This window comes from Cibotium barometz, chromosome 45, assembly GCF_041138505.1.
Source record: "Cibotium barometz isolate CiBa-2024 chromosome 45, ASM4113850v1, whole genome shotgun sequence".
NCBI lineage: Eukaryota > Viridiplantae > Streptophyta > Polypodiopsida > Cyatheales > Cibotiaceae > Cibotium > Cibotium barometz.
The window spans coordinates 41743599-41756262 of NC_141090.1; positions in this window are offsets into that span (position 1 = coordinate 41743599).

Genomic DNA, 12664 nt, shown 5'->3' on the forward strand with positions numbered 1-12664 from the left:
AATCATTAGGTGGTGCACCTCTTCAAAAAAATAGCTAAATAAAAAAAACACTCAATGCTTCTTTTAATTTTTATACCAATTCGAGTCAAAAGCGGAACAGTTACACGGCTGATTAGATATATTACAGAGCTAAATAAACAATGTGGCTGAAGAAGAAGGGTTCAATTTAAGGGCCAGAAGAAGGGTTCAATGTTGCCCCGTGATGTCCGATCGGGCATGCCAGGTGTTGACAAGAGAATGAGTCCCATAGTTCTTATAGCCCCAAAAAGTGCCAATAGTTTTTGATGAGAGAAACCAAAGCATCATGAGAAAAAGTAGGGAATCTTGATTGTAACCACTTTGACAACAAGTAGCATCATGAGAAAAAGCTGAGAATCTTGATTGTAACCACTTTTACAACAAGCAGCATGGGAAAAAATGAAGAGGTGATGCTAGGGGGGAAGGGATGGACAATTGAGGAGAGAAGCAACCTTGTATGATTGGCATTAAAGGATTACCTAAGGAACTCATGTATTCATATCACTCTGCTATATTACCTTAAGCCATACATGTAATGTCTATAATGTAATGCAATGGTCTATTCTAGTGTATGTTGTGTTGTGTCTATGAAATCTTGTTATGCTCGCTTAACTAAGTTTGTATGAATGTTTTTGCTAGTGGTAGTCTTTTTGGAGGGTGGCATGCACTTTGGCTATCTGGATTAATTTGCTGGAGAGTACTTTGGAATGTAATCGATTTTGATAGAAATGGTCTTCCCCCTTATCCTATTGGATACAATTAGATAGCTTGGCTAGGTGGCATATCGACTATGTGGTTCAGAAACACTGAAGTGTTATGTGTCGTCATCGGATGGTGATAATTATATAGTGTCTAGACCTATAAAGATGGTCATGAAACCTCTTTCTCTTAAGACCAATCATGAATTTTTCAATGAGTGATAAGTCATCTAGCATTTCTCTATGATAAGTTATCTAACCTTTCTCCAAGATTGCAGCTTATATGGAGATACTTGGCTCTAGCAAAATGTAATCCCTTAGGGTCTCTCCTTCCTCTTGCTTGATGTTATAGATTTGCATAATGGTGGGGATCCATTGGTGGAAAATCCCATAGTGAATATGTGTCTCAAGACCTTGTTGTTAGCCTTTTCAAGTGGGTTTAGTGCCCTAAACCACTGGCATGTGCTTTGCCTCAAGGCAAAGTCCAAATGAACGGATCTTAGGGTCTCTCCTTCCTCTTGCTTGAGGTTATAGATTTGCATAATGGGGCTCCATTGGTTGAAAATCCCATAGTGAATCTGTGTCTTAAGATCTCATTCTTAGCCTTTTCAAGTGGGTTCAGTGCCCTAAACCACTGGCATGTGCATTACCTCAAGGCAAAGCCTAAATAAATAGATCTTGGTGGGATCATTAATCCTTCCAATGGCTTCTTCCCATGGCTTCGCAAACGTGATTGAACTTCTCTAGGTATTGAATGAGATCTTCAATTCTATCAGATATTTACATCATCCTTGAGATGTGGACTAGCTTGTCCAAATCTATGCCTCTATTTGTTATATTCATAGCAACCCCCCTTCCCAATCAGAACACCATCCTTTTGCATATTCATGTAGTAGTAAAATGTAAGGGAGTGGTTGTGAAAAAACCTCTATCTTTGGGCTTGGAGTTTCATGCACCCCAAGGGGTTGGGATGAGAAGTTTCTAATGGCAATGATCCTATGTATACCTAGCTCCAAGGTTGGATGCTTGTAGTGGTGATGAGAAGGGTGGGGTTGATAACTTATATTAAGGGATTCCCTTATAATGGGCTAAGGAAAAATTAGTGGATTTCCTTATGGAACACCTCTATAAGATCCCTCCAAGGTAGGTACAAAAATTGACCCCCAAAAGCTAGAGAGAGAAAACTACCTTAGTGAGAGAAAGTTTAGTTTTGAAAATCTGTCTAAATGGAAAGTTTTCTCTTAATCTCACAAAATCATGTGTGAAAATAAAACTCAACTTGGATCTTGAATGAGAGATTTTTAAAGTACAATTTGTAACAAAAACTATAAAACTAGCCTAGTCAGTGTGGGAATTTTTGAAATATGTATACATAGAAATCCAAAAGTGTAGAAAATAGAAAAATAGAAATCTTATAGTCAGTGCATCTCATAGGGATCTTCTTGAAGATACCTTTCATTTATATCCAAAAATAATTTCAAAATCCAATCCATGTCCCAATCTTTGGACATGGCATATAGAAACAATATAATAACCATGGTTATGTCCTTGTTCCTGTAGTAGTAAGCCTACCATGAGTTCACCTACTACTTATGGCCCATGTGCATGTGAGTGCCTATGATGCATGATGGTTATGGGACAACATCGAGTTCATGCCACATTTTTCACATGGAAATAAATTTTTATGGTGTTGCCACACCCATTCAAGTGCTACCACACCCTCAATACTAAGGTGATGCCACATTTTTCACATGGGTAAGGGAAAACATCAAGGGGATGTCACATTTTTCACATGGTAATGGAAAACATCAAGGGGATGTCACATCAATGGTAATTTTTCACACTAAGGATGAGCCAAAGCTTAGTGGAGACCCTTAGCCTTGATTTAGGATATTCTCCCAACCCTTACCACCTTTAGTATATTCAATCTTATGAGCGTATTCTAACTTGAGAGTTGAAAAAGATCAACCAAGCTCAATGGAAATCCTTGGCCTTAATTTTGGATAATCTCCCAACCCTTACCACCAAGTTACATCCACTTCATGAAGTTGGATGTCTCACAATCATATTTAACTTAAAACTATGTGATGTGAAAAAATTCCATCTCTTCACTACCTGTCATCATATTAACTCTCAACCACACCAATGGCTAAAGAATGCTAAGGCAAGTGCCTAAAAAGTACTTATCTTTGGAGTTGCCCTAGAGAGAAGACTCATATATAATTATGTTTTAACCCCTCATGTATTTTCAAGTACTTCTTGTGATGTAATGATGCAACTAGTTTACAATTCCTCAACTACAATTGCTAAGGCTAATATAAAGTTGAGGAGATAAATGTTGTTTTATTAGTTGATCTAATCATCAATAGTCCTAATGGGTGCATACCCAGAATCAAGATTTTGAAAAATATGGATATTTAGCTTAAAATGCACAAGGGAAATCCCATCAAGGTGTTCTTAATAAAGGTGTAGAATGCTACAAGCTCTATATTATGATTGCTAATCTTATATAATGCTACAAGCTCTAGATTAGAATTACTACTCTTATAGATATTGACAAGGGTGAGGGAATCTAATCTCTGCTTATGATCTTAATTTGTTGAAGCTACAAAGTTCACTATATGTGGACATCAAGGAGAGAATTTACCTACTTGTGTTAAATACCTCTAGATACTCAAAACACCTTAGATGATTATCTCTCTCTCTCTCTCTCTCTCTCTCTCTCTCTATATATATATATATATATATACACATACATATATGTATATATAAATTTATTTATTTATGTGTATAATGTATACATAAATTTATATATACATATATGTAAGTATTTATTTATGTGTGTGTGTGTGTGTGTCCACGTGCATGTGTGTACATATATGTATATATATTTATACATACATACATATATGTATATATATGTATATATATATATATATATATATATATATATATATATATATATATATATATATGTACATACATATATGTATGTATGTATATGTATATATATGTGTGTGTGTGTGTGTGTGTGTGTGTGTGTGTGTGTGTGTACGCATGTAAACACGCACACACAAAAGTTAATTTTGAAGATAATAGTTCAGATACATCTTTATCCATTAATGTTATCTCAACTCATAATGAAACTCCTAGCTTCCTAAAACTAGGCTAGGATAAATTATTGATCCTTTAAAAATCCTTAAAAAAAAGGAATATATGCACCCACAAGTGGCCTATTGTGTAACGTTTTCTATTAAAATATATTGTGTCCCCCTTTGGAATGGCATATCAATTAATGTCTCATTTCGCAAAGGTATACTGCTAGAGTTTAAAACCTTAAGGGCTTATATATATTAATAGTATAGCCTTGAGGTAGACTATCCATAAACTCTAGTATGTGAAGACACATCCAAAATATTTGGACCAACATGTACATTTGAAAGGCACTAAAAATTGTAACCTTAATGGGAAAACATTGGTGATATGATTGGTACTCATATATGCTAAAGCTCCTTTCTTTGGCAGTCATGCTAAAAATAGAATTAATTGTAACCCACCACGAGCTATTACTTTCAAATCAAACCTTAAACCCAAGGTCTCACAAGAATGTTCCCATAGGTTTTTACATGCATTGAATTTTTTGGGCATTTTCTTCTCTTTTTTTCCAACATTATTAGTTATGAATTTGTATTCACTTTTTTTTTAATCTATATGTATTAAGTTGTTGTTTTCTTCTCTTAGTGTACCAAGAGTATTAAATCTCCATGAGAGTTAGAATTATCTTTATGTTTCTAAATAAGCAAGCAAATAAGGCATACATATCAAGTTACAATCACCCCTCCTATTGAAACACCTAGTTTGCATGTCCTACCCAAGAATTGACATTTTCCCTTTGTGGGTTTAGAATTATGGAGTATAAAGCAACATCCTTTTGAACGTACAACAACCTTATTTGATCACTCAAGCAAGAATCTACATGACACCAATCTTATAGCGTGAGTTTTTATGACCTAAATATTATCAATAGTAAACATTCTTTGAGCGTCTTGTTTATCTTCCACTCTATGGCACAAACAGTGCCAACCTTAGGTCACCATCCTTCATCTTGAAGGGAAGGCCAATTACCTTCCCTATAAGTTACCACGATTGCCCAATATAATCTTATACACTTGAATGGATGGATAGACAAGGATGCATCCTTAGTGACATGCTTCTTACAAAAATGTGTTTCCTATGACAATATATGCATGATATTTCATGGAAAATCTCCCAAGTGTGCAACGCCTTTGTTGTTGGCATGTAACAAGGGTTTTGGAGGAGAAAACTCTATAAGGATTAAGTTATATAATCTTAATATGATGTTCTAGTTTTCACAATAAAAAAGTCAAGAAGAAAATAAACTAACAATATAAAATAAAATAGCCATGTCTTACATGTGATTAGTAAATCATCTTTAGAATAATAACAAAAACAATACGTCGTATAGGATGTATCACCATCTCTTTCCACCATGTGGAATTCTTCCCCTTTTATCATGTATCACCATCTTCTTTGTCCGTGTGTCACCAATTATTTCCACCATGTGGAATGCCTCCCCTTTTGTCATGTATCAACATCTTCTTTGTCCATGTGTCACAACTCTTCCTCCACTATGTGGCACCTCTATTTCTTTTACATGTCTCATTATCTCCTTATGTCATATGGCGAGCATATGGACAGCAAATTTTGTTTAGGTATACTGAGAAAATTTGGTATCATTTGACATGGGAAGGGAGCTATTTTTATGAATTTAAGTTAATATGCCATTTTTCAAGAATATAATGTCTCAAATGTAATAATTTAAAGGATGAATAGCAAATAGTTGCCTAAACTAGGGGATATAACAAGAGATATGATGTCAAAAATGTAATAATTTGAAGGATCTGAATAGTAGATAGTTGCCTAAACTAGGGGATATAACAAGAGATATATATTATAAACCTTTCATGTTAGGGGACCAAACGTCATTTAGTGAAACCTATGTCTATAAAAAATTCTATAACATTACACCATCCCACCTATGAACCTCAAGCATCTAAGAGGGAAGTTAACTTTCCTCTCCTTTTCACACCTTATCATGGCCATTTGTACATTCTATCATGATGATAAGGCTTTGTAGTTTTAAATATTTTAAGGGAGATAAAACAATTAAGGTTACTTTAACATCTTAAGGGAGGAAAAATACTTGAAGAGTGAGGTTACTTTTAATATTGCATAGGTGTGTGGCATTTGTAATTTTGTTACTATTAAATATACATTCTTATGAATATATCTATTTACATATCATGTTTTGTGTTCTTTAACTTTGTAATTTCTTATTAGAATGATTCAAAAAGATAATTTATGTGTAAGTATTATGAGTTGTTACATGAAAGGAATCTTAATGGGGTAATGGAAAACAAATTACATGCCACATTCATGACAATGCCTACTAGGAAAATAATCATTTTTATAAGTATATATGGTTTATATGTTGTCATTATAAATTAAGGTGACTTCTTGATAGTGTATCTAACCTTGAAGTACATAGAAACTTTGTGGTATTATAGGTGAGAAGTTAGATTTTTTAAATTGTTTTAAAAATGGGTTGCGATTCCTTAGATAGTTTTAGCAAAGGCAATAGGCCTCATAAGATGATTATCATGTGATGCTTTTTCATCCAGGCACGTAAGTTTAAAAAAATGCCAAGAATTGAATGGAAAATGATGGAAGTCTTTTCCTTTCACACATGAATACTCCAAAATCCTATTAGCATGATTTATTCATAGAAACACATAGAGTTAAAAATTAGGAAAAGGGTATAAGCACCTCCATGAAAGTTTGCAACACATAAACTATGATATTTTAAATGTAAACAGTGTCAAAATATTTAGTTTGAAAGAACTCAAAATTAAATTTATGAGAAAAGTCTTCTATTTAGATAGTGTTTGTGATTTTTTTTTTTGGCTTTTTTGATTAACCCTTGCTCTTGGAATTTTCTTTTGTTAAATTACCCCCTATACTATGTCCCATTTAGACATATCACATGTGAAGGAAACATATCACATGATTAAGAGTAATAATATTGAATTACCCTCTATACTATGTCCCATTTATATGTATCACATGTGGAGGAAACATCTCACACGATTAAGAGTAATACTGTTGCATTATCTTGCAATAATTTACATTTTGGAAAGATGGTACGTTTAGGTTAGCTTACTATAACCCTCATGAAGACCTCTTGAGATAACCACATATAACTATTGTTTTATTAAAAAATTAGCAATCCATAGATAATAGCTAATTGAGTTAAGCATTGGAGCCTCATGTTTTCATATCACCTACACATAGAGGGTAATAAAGTTATAGTTCACACGTTTTATGAATATTCTTCTCTAAGTATTTAAAGATGCCATCTTCTATGTAAACATGATTTAAAGAGGGTAATAAAGAGTAGTTATATTTTAGATGTTTTATGATGAATATTCTTCTATAAGTATATGCTGTCTTATATAAGTAAACATGATTTAAAGATAAATATTAGCACCCATACTATAAGTGCTAATTGATTAATAAAAAGGCATCTTTTGTACAAGGTGATATCATAAATTCTTTCGATGACAACCACATGGAGTTAAGTCATGATTAAAAGTGACAAAACATGCATTCAAAAGATCCAATTTTTCGTGCAATCTAGATATTCCTTTATGTGACCACAAGTATGATTGAAGTAATTGAGTCCAAAGCCGCATGCATTTTTGAAGTGATTATTAGACATGCTTTTTTAAGTGATTATTACAAGAAATACATCATTGTTTGAAATAAAGTTAATATGAAAGGCTACTTTTAGGAGTACAAGAGGTGGGATGCTCATTATGATTTTGTTATGGCCTAGGAGAAGGTTGATGTTACTATTGACCTCAAAGCATTAGATTTTTTCAACATGTAGTAGGCAGCATAATAATGCACACATATCATAAACCTATACCAAAATCTCACTTTCAACAATAGTCTATACTAAAGTTAAGAGCTTTGTGTATAATACAAACCTTAAAATAAAGAGAGTTGAAAAGCTTTTGAAAAACAAACACTTAAGCCCTTTATGCATAATCCATAAACACGTGCCTAAAATTGAGTGCATCAATGCATTATAGTATAAAGTTGGCACATTGCAAGGTCTTTTATTAGGATAATTTTTTTAAAGATATATTATCTACACCCATCCATTATATTTCACAAACATAGGGGTTTATACGATGTTTCTTGCAAATAGTGGTGCAATGTTGTACTACATTATGGTACTACATTTTTGTACTACTAGATTGCCTCCTTTAACATGAGGATTTGAATGAACTCCTTCTTCAACATGAGTATTTGTGCTTTACAAAGAGGTTTTTAGGTTGTGAGAAACCTAACTATATTGAGTCAAATACGATTATAATATCCAACTCCTTTCCAATCACTTTCATATTCTCTACACCCATCCAACGTTGTATTGCACAAACATACATGTTTGTACAATGTTGCAAATAGTGGTGCAATGTTGTACTACATTTTTGTACTACCAGAATGCCTCCTTCAACATGAGGATTTGAATGAACTTAGATTTGTGCTTAATTACAAAGAGATTTTTAGGTTGTAAAAAAACTAACTATATTGAGTCAAATATGATTATGATATCCAACTCCTTTCCAATCACTTTCACATCACATTTTTACACCATGTGGACTTTATTTATGGTTTCACAAACCAATAATGTTTTTCCTAGAAGCTTTAAAACAAAAATAAGGGACCATGATTTATTCTTATAATGGTTCTAGGTAATCACTCTTTTAGTAAGTGATTTCACTCCTATTAAAACATAGAAATTTTACCAAGCTTGATGGTTACTTGTGATAGAATAGACTATCTAAATTAGAGGACTCACGTCATTCAAGTACACTTTAAAAATTATGATATTTATTTATTTTATTACACATGTGATTTTGAGGTCAATCTCCATCTTGTATTCTTCTCTTAATTTTTATGAATACCATTTAATGGTGGTTGTAGTTCAAAAAATACTATTAATGTCATCAATGCATGTATTTTTTAAAATGCTATGCTTAAAAGTGTTTAAGACTATGCAACTATGCATATTAAGTATTTAAATGTGAAAAGTAGAAGGGTTAAAAAGAACTATTAATATGGAAAGGTCTACATAATGTACAAGGAACACAAAATAAAAGTTTGTTTGAAGATGTTCAAATAATATGGTTACCTAATCCTTTTTCATTTTAGTGGCATTAAATGATGTGCATGGAAAATGTTTAATCCTATAGGAAAACATAGTGTTACCACATGGCATTGTTTCCAAGATAGTGGCCCATGAGTGGGTATTTTAAGTTGTTTGTAAGATGGTTGGTTGATTTCTTGGGCTAACTATAGCACTCAAAATTTATATTATTTAGGGCTTGAAAGGTTATTATATATGAGAAATAAGTGTGTTATAAGGTTTTAATGCATTTAAAATAGTTTAGAGGCTTTGAAGGTTATGATATATGAGAATTGAGTGTGTTATAAGGTTTGGTGGGTGTGATTTCAATTTAAATGTGTTTTTTGTATTTCATGCTTAATTTACAGTTGCATGTGCATCAAAGTTAGCATAGGAAGGCATGTAAGATCTCATAAGCTAATACTTAGGTGATAATGTTAATATAGGGTTATTGTATCTAAATATTTTAATGCATAACTCTCTCTCTCTCCCTCTCCCTCTCCCTCTCTCTCTCTCTCTCTCTCTCTCTCTCTCTATTAATATTGTTGTTAAATGAGAGGTAGGCTCATTTGGGTGGACATGTAGGGAGACTAGATGAGATAGAGTTATTGCTAGCTAAAGAAAAGGCTTTCAATGGAGCAACAAAAATGAATGGGTGTTGGGGTGAGATAATAATAGGTGGATGTGTGGTGCGGTAGTAGCAAAAGGAGAAAGGGTAGTAGTGCATGTGTGTATGTGTGTGCAGTAATAGAAGAAGGAGAAAGGCTAGTAGTGCATGTGTGTGTGTGTGTGTGTGTGTGTGTGTGTGTGTGTGTGTGGTGTAGTAGTAGCAAAAGGAGAAAGGATAGTAGTACATATGTGTGTGAGTGTGTGTGCATGTGCAGAGAGAGAGAGAGAGAGAGAGAGAGAGAGAGAGAGAGAGAGAGAGAGAGAGAGAGAGAGAGAGAGAGGCAAGCTAGGATAAGACTAAGGGTTTAAGGATGGTGGAGTAAAGAAGGATAAGGAAGAAAGAGAACATGGTCATAGGATATGTAAGGGTTTAAAGATGGTGGGAAAAGAAGGAGAATGAAAGAGATAAGTAAGGTCATGGAAAGAGGATAGGCCAAGGTGACTGTAGGTGGAGCATCTAAACAAAACATTCATCCCCACCCCCGGCCCCCTTTTGAAAACATGAGGAGCCTACCACTATTTCTCTCTCTCTCTCTCTCTCTCTCTCTCTCTCTCTCTCTCTCTATCTATCTATCTATCTATCTATCTATATATATATATATATGTATGTATGTATGTATGTATGTATGTATGTATGTATGTATGTATGTATGTATGTATGTATATGTGTGTGTGTAGGGGGGTGGTAGATGCATGGTAAGGTGGTACACTTTGGAAACCAGTAGGAAATAGTGGTTTTTGGGTTGTGGTTTGTAACTTGGAAATGAACTTTGAATTGGAAAAAAATGAAAATATTTTGAAAACTAAGAAAAGAATATACATAACTGAAAAGATAATGGGGGGGATAATTGAAAGTGACGGGTAATTATTATTTTTTGTATGCATTCTCTACGTGCACTGTCTCATTCGAAAAACTCAGAGTCAGCAAATCTCTTCTCTCTTCCTCTCCCCCACTGATAGCTGCTTTGAGAACATGTTTGCATCTTTGGAAATGGCTAACTCGAAGGGCAGTGGTGAAGACACAAAGGTGGCCCTTCTCTCTCTCTCTCTCTCTCTCTCTCTCTCTCTCTCTCTCTCACACACACACACACACACACACACACACACACACACACACACACACACATCGCTCATCAACTTGCTAATCGAGCTCCATAGATGTTGGTGGTCTTGAGCTCAATATATGAGAGACAAGGAGAGTGTGTTTGCTTGTCTAACTAATGTTTTTTGCATGCCAGAAGCAGGCATCCACCAAGTTTTGACACCCGAAGTTAGAGAAAGAGCCATTGAAAGAATTGTGTAGGACTTCAGAGGATTTTTTCAGAGTGTATGGTCTCAATATTGATGGGGAGGATGTAAGGCATCTGACTCCCAATGAGGTGCCACCAAAGCATTGGCTAAGAGTGTTTTTAGAGCTCCCTGAGAAAGACAAGAAGGTGATGTTGCAAACAGCAAAAAGCAGGAGCACTACCTACCCTTATATACATTATATAAATAGGTTTACCAAACTACACCCTTAAACTATTATGTGGACCTTCAATTTTCTTGAGGCTACGTCTACCAGTGGTCCTGTGAAGTGGGACGTATTTGCTAAGCAGGTTGTTAAGAAGACAAGTGTTGATGGTAATTGCATTAAAAAAAGAACTCAATGGATGTGCGAGAGGCAGGTGTATAGTCGATGTCATCTATGAGCTATGGTGTAACACTATCTCAGGATGCATCCACTCTGTTGGCATAAGGTAGCCTATATGAGGCAAAGGTGGAGGTCTCAGGTCAGGTGAAAACATTGGTGGATGACATTCTAGTGAATACTGAGTGCAGCAAAGAAGCTGCATTGCTAGCTCTTCGTACAACAACAACAAAGGTAGAGGAGGCAAAGTGTAGCTTGCATTGCATTTAAGGTGCAATTGAATACCACACCATGATGCGTTCATCAAATAACATGCCCCCTAATGCACAAGAACAAGAAGAGCGGCAACTTCAAGATAATCTTTGCGTCATTAGAGAAGCTCTAGAAAAAGCAAAGGTATGTATATGTGTTTTCTACATATGAAGAAAGTCCATGCCATGTTCATTACCTCTTTGTCTATGTTTATAGGCTTATTTAGACCACAAGAATGAGGCTGTGGAGAAAGCAGGTACTAGTAGAGCTTTCATGATGGGTGTGAAGTTAGAGAACTCTAGCACGATGATCATTCCACAACTGCCAAAGATTCTTCTCCATGAGGATAGTATGCTGATTGTAAGACAAAAAGTTGCCTAGGGTGTGGCCTCAGGTTTGGATCGGACCAGTATGTTATTGGTCTGTTTATATTACCTTCTTGTAAGCATGCGTACCATGTGTTTTTCTACTATTATCTTATGTATGTGTCAAAGGCAAGTGTATTGCAGTTGGTTGTAGCCAGGACATACCTGAAGAAGAAGCCAAAAAAATGGTGGTAAGGAAACCACTTGGTCATGCCATACTTGAAAAAAAAGGTAGCAACCTATACTCTTTAACTGGTTTTATTTGATTAGCACTGCTGGGCATTTGTTCATACCACCTTTAAGCACTTGCTATATGCCAGCTTGTTGGAAACCGGTTGAAACCCATTTGCAGTGCTTCCAAGCTATTATTTACAGTGGGTGTCAATCTAGTGATTGAAAACCTATTGTTATGTTTCAAACATATAAACTAGTTGGTGTCAGCAAACTCAAACCAATAGTTCAAAACCTTTCAAATGCCCCTTCTCTTATAAACTTGTCTTGAACCAATTTCCATTTGTCATACTCTCAATCTATAAACCGGTTTTCAACAAGTTGGTAGCCAGTTGCCATTTTTCATGCTCTCAATTTATAAATTGGTTGTCAACTAGTGGTGGTTATAAACCCTTCCAACCCATAAACTGGTTTCAAAAGGGTTGGAAAACAAGGGTTGAAAACCATTACAGTGGTCCAATTTATAATATGGTTTTAAACCAATTTTTAAGTTAATTCTACTGATGTTTATATAAACTGATTGTCA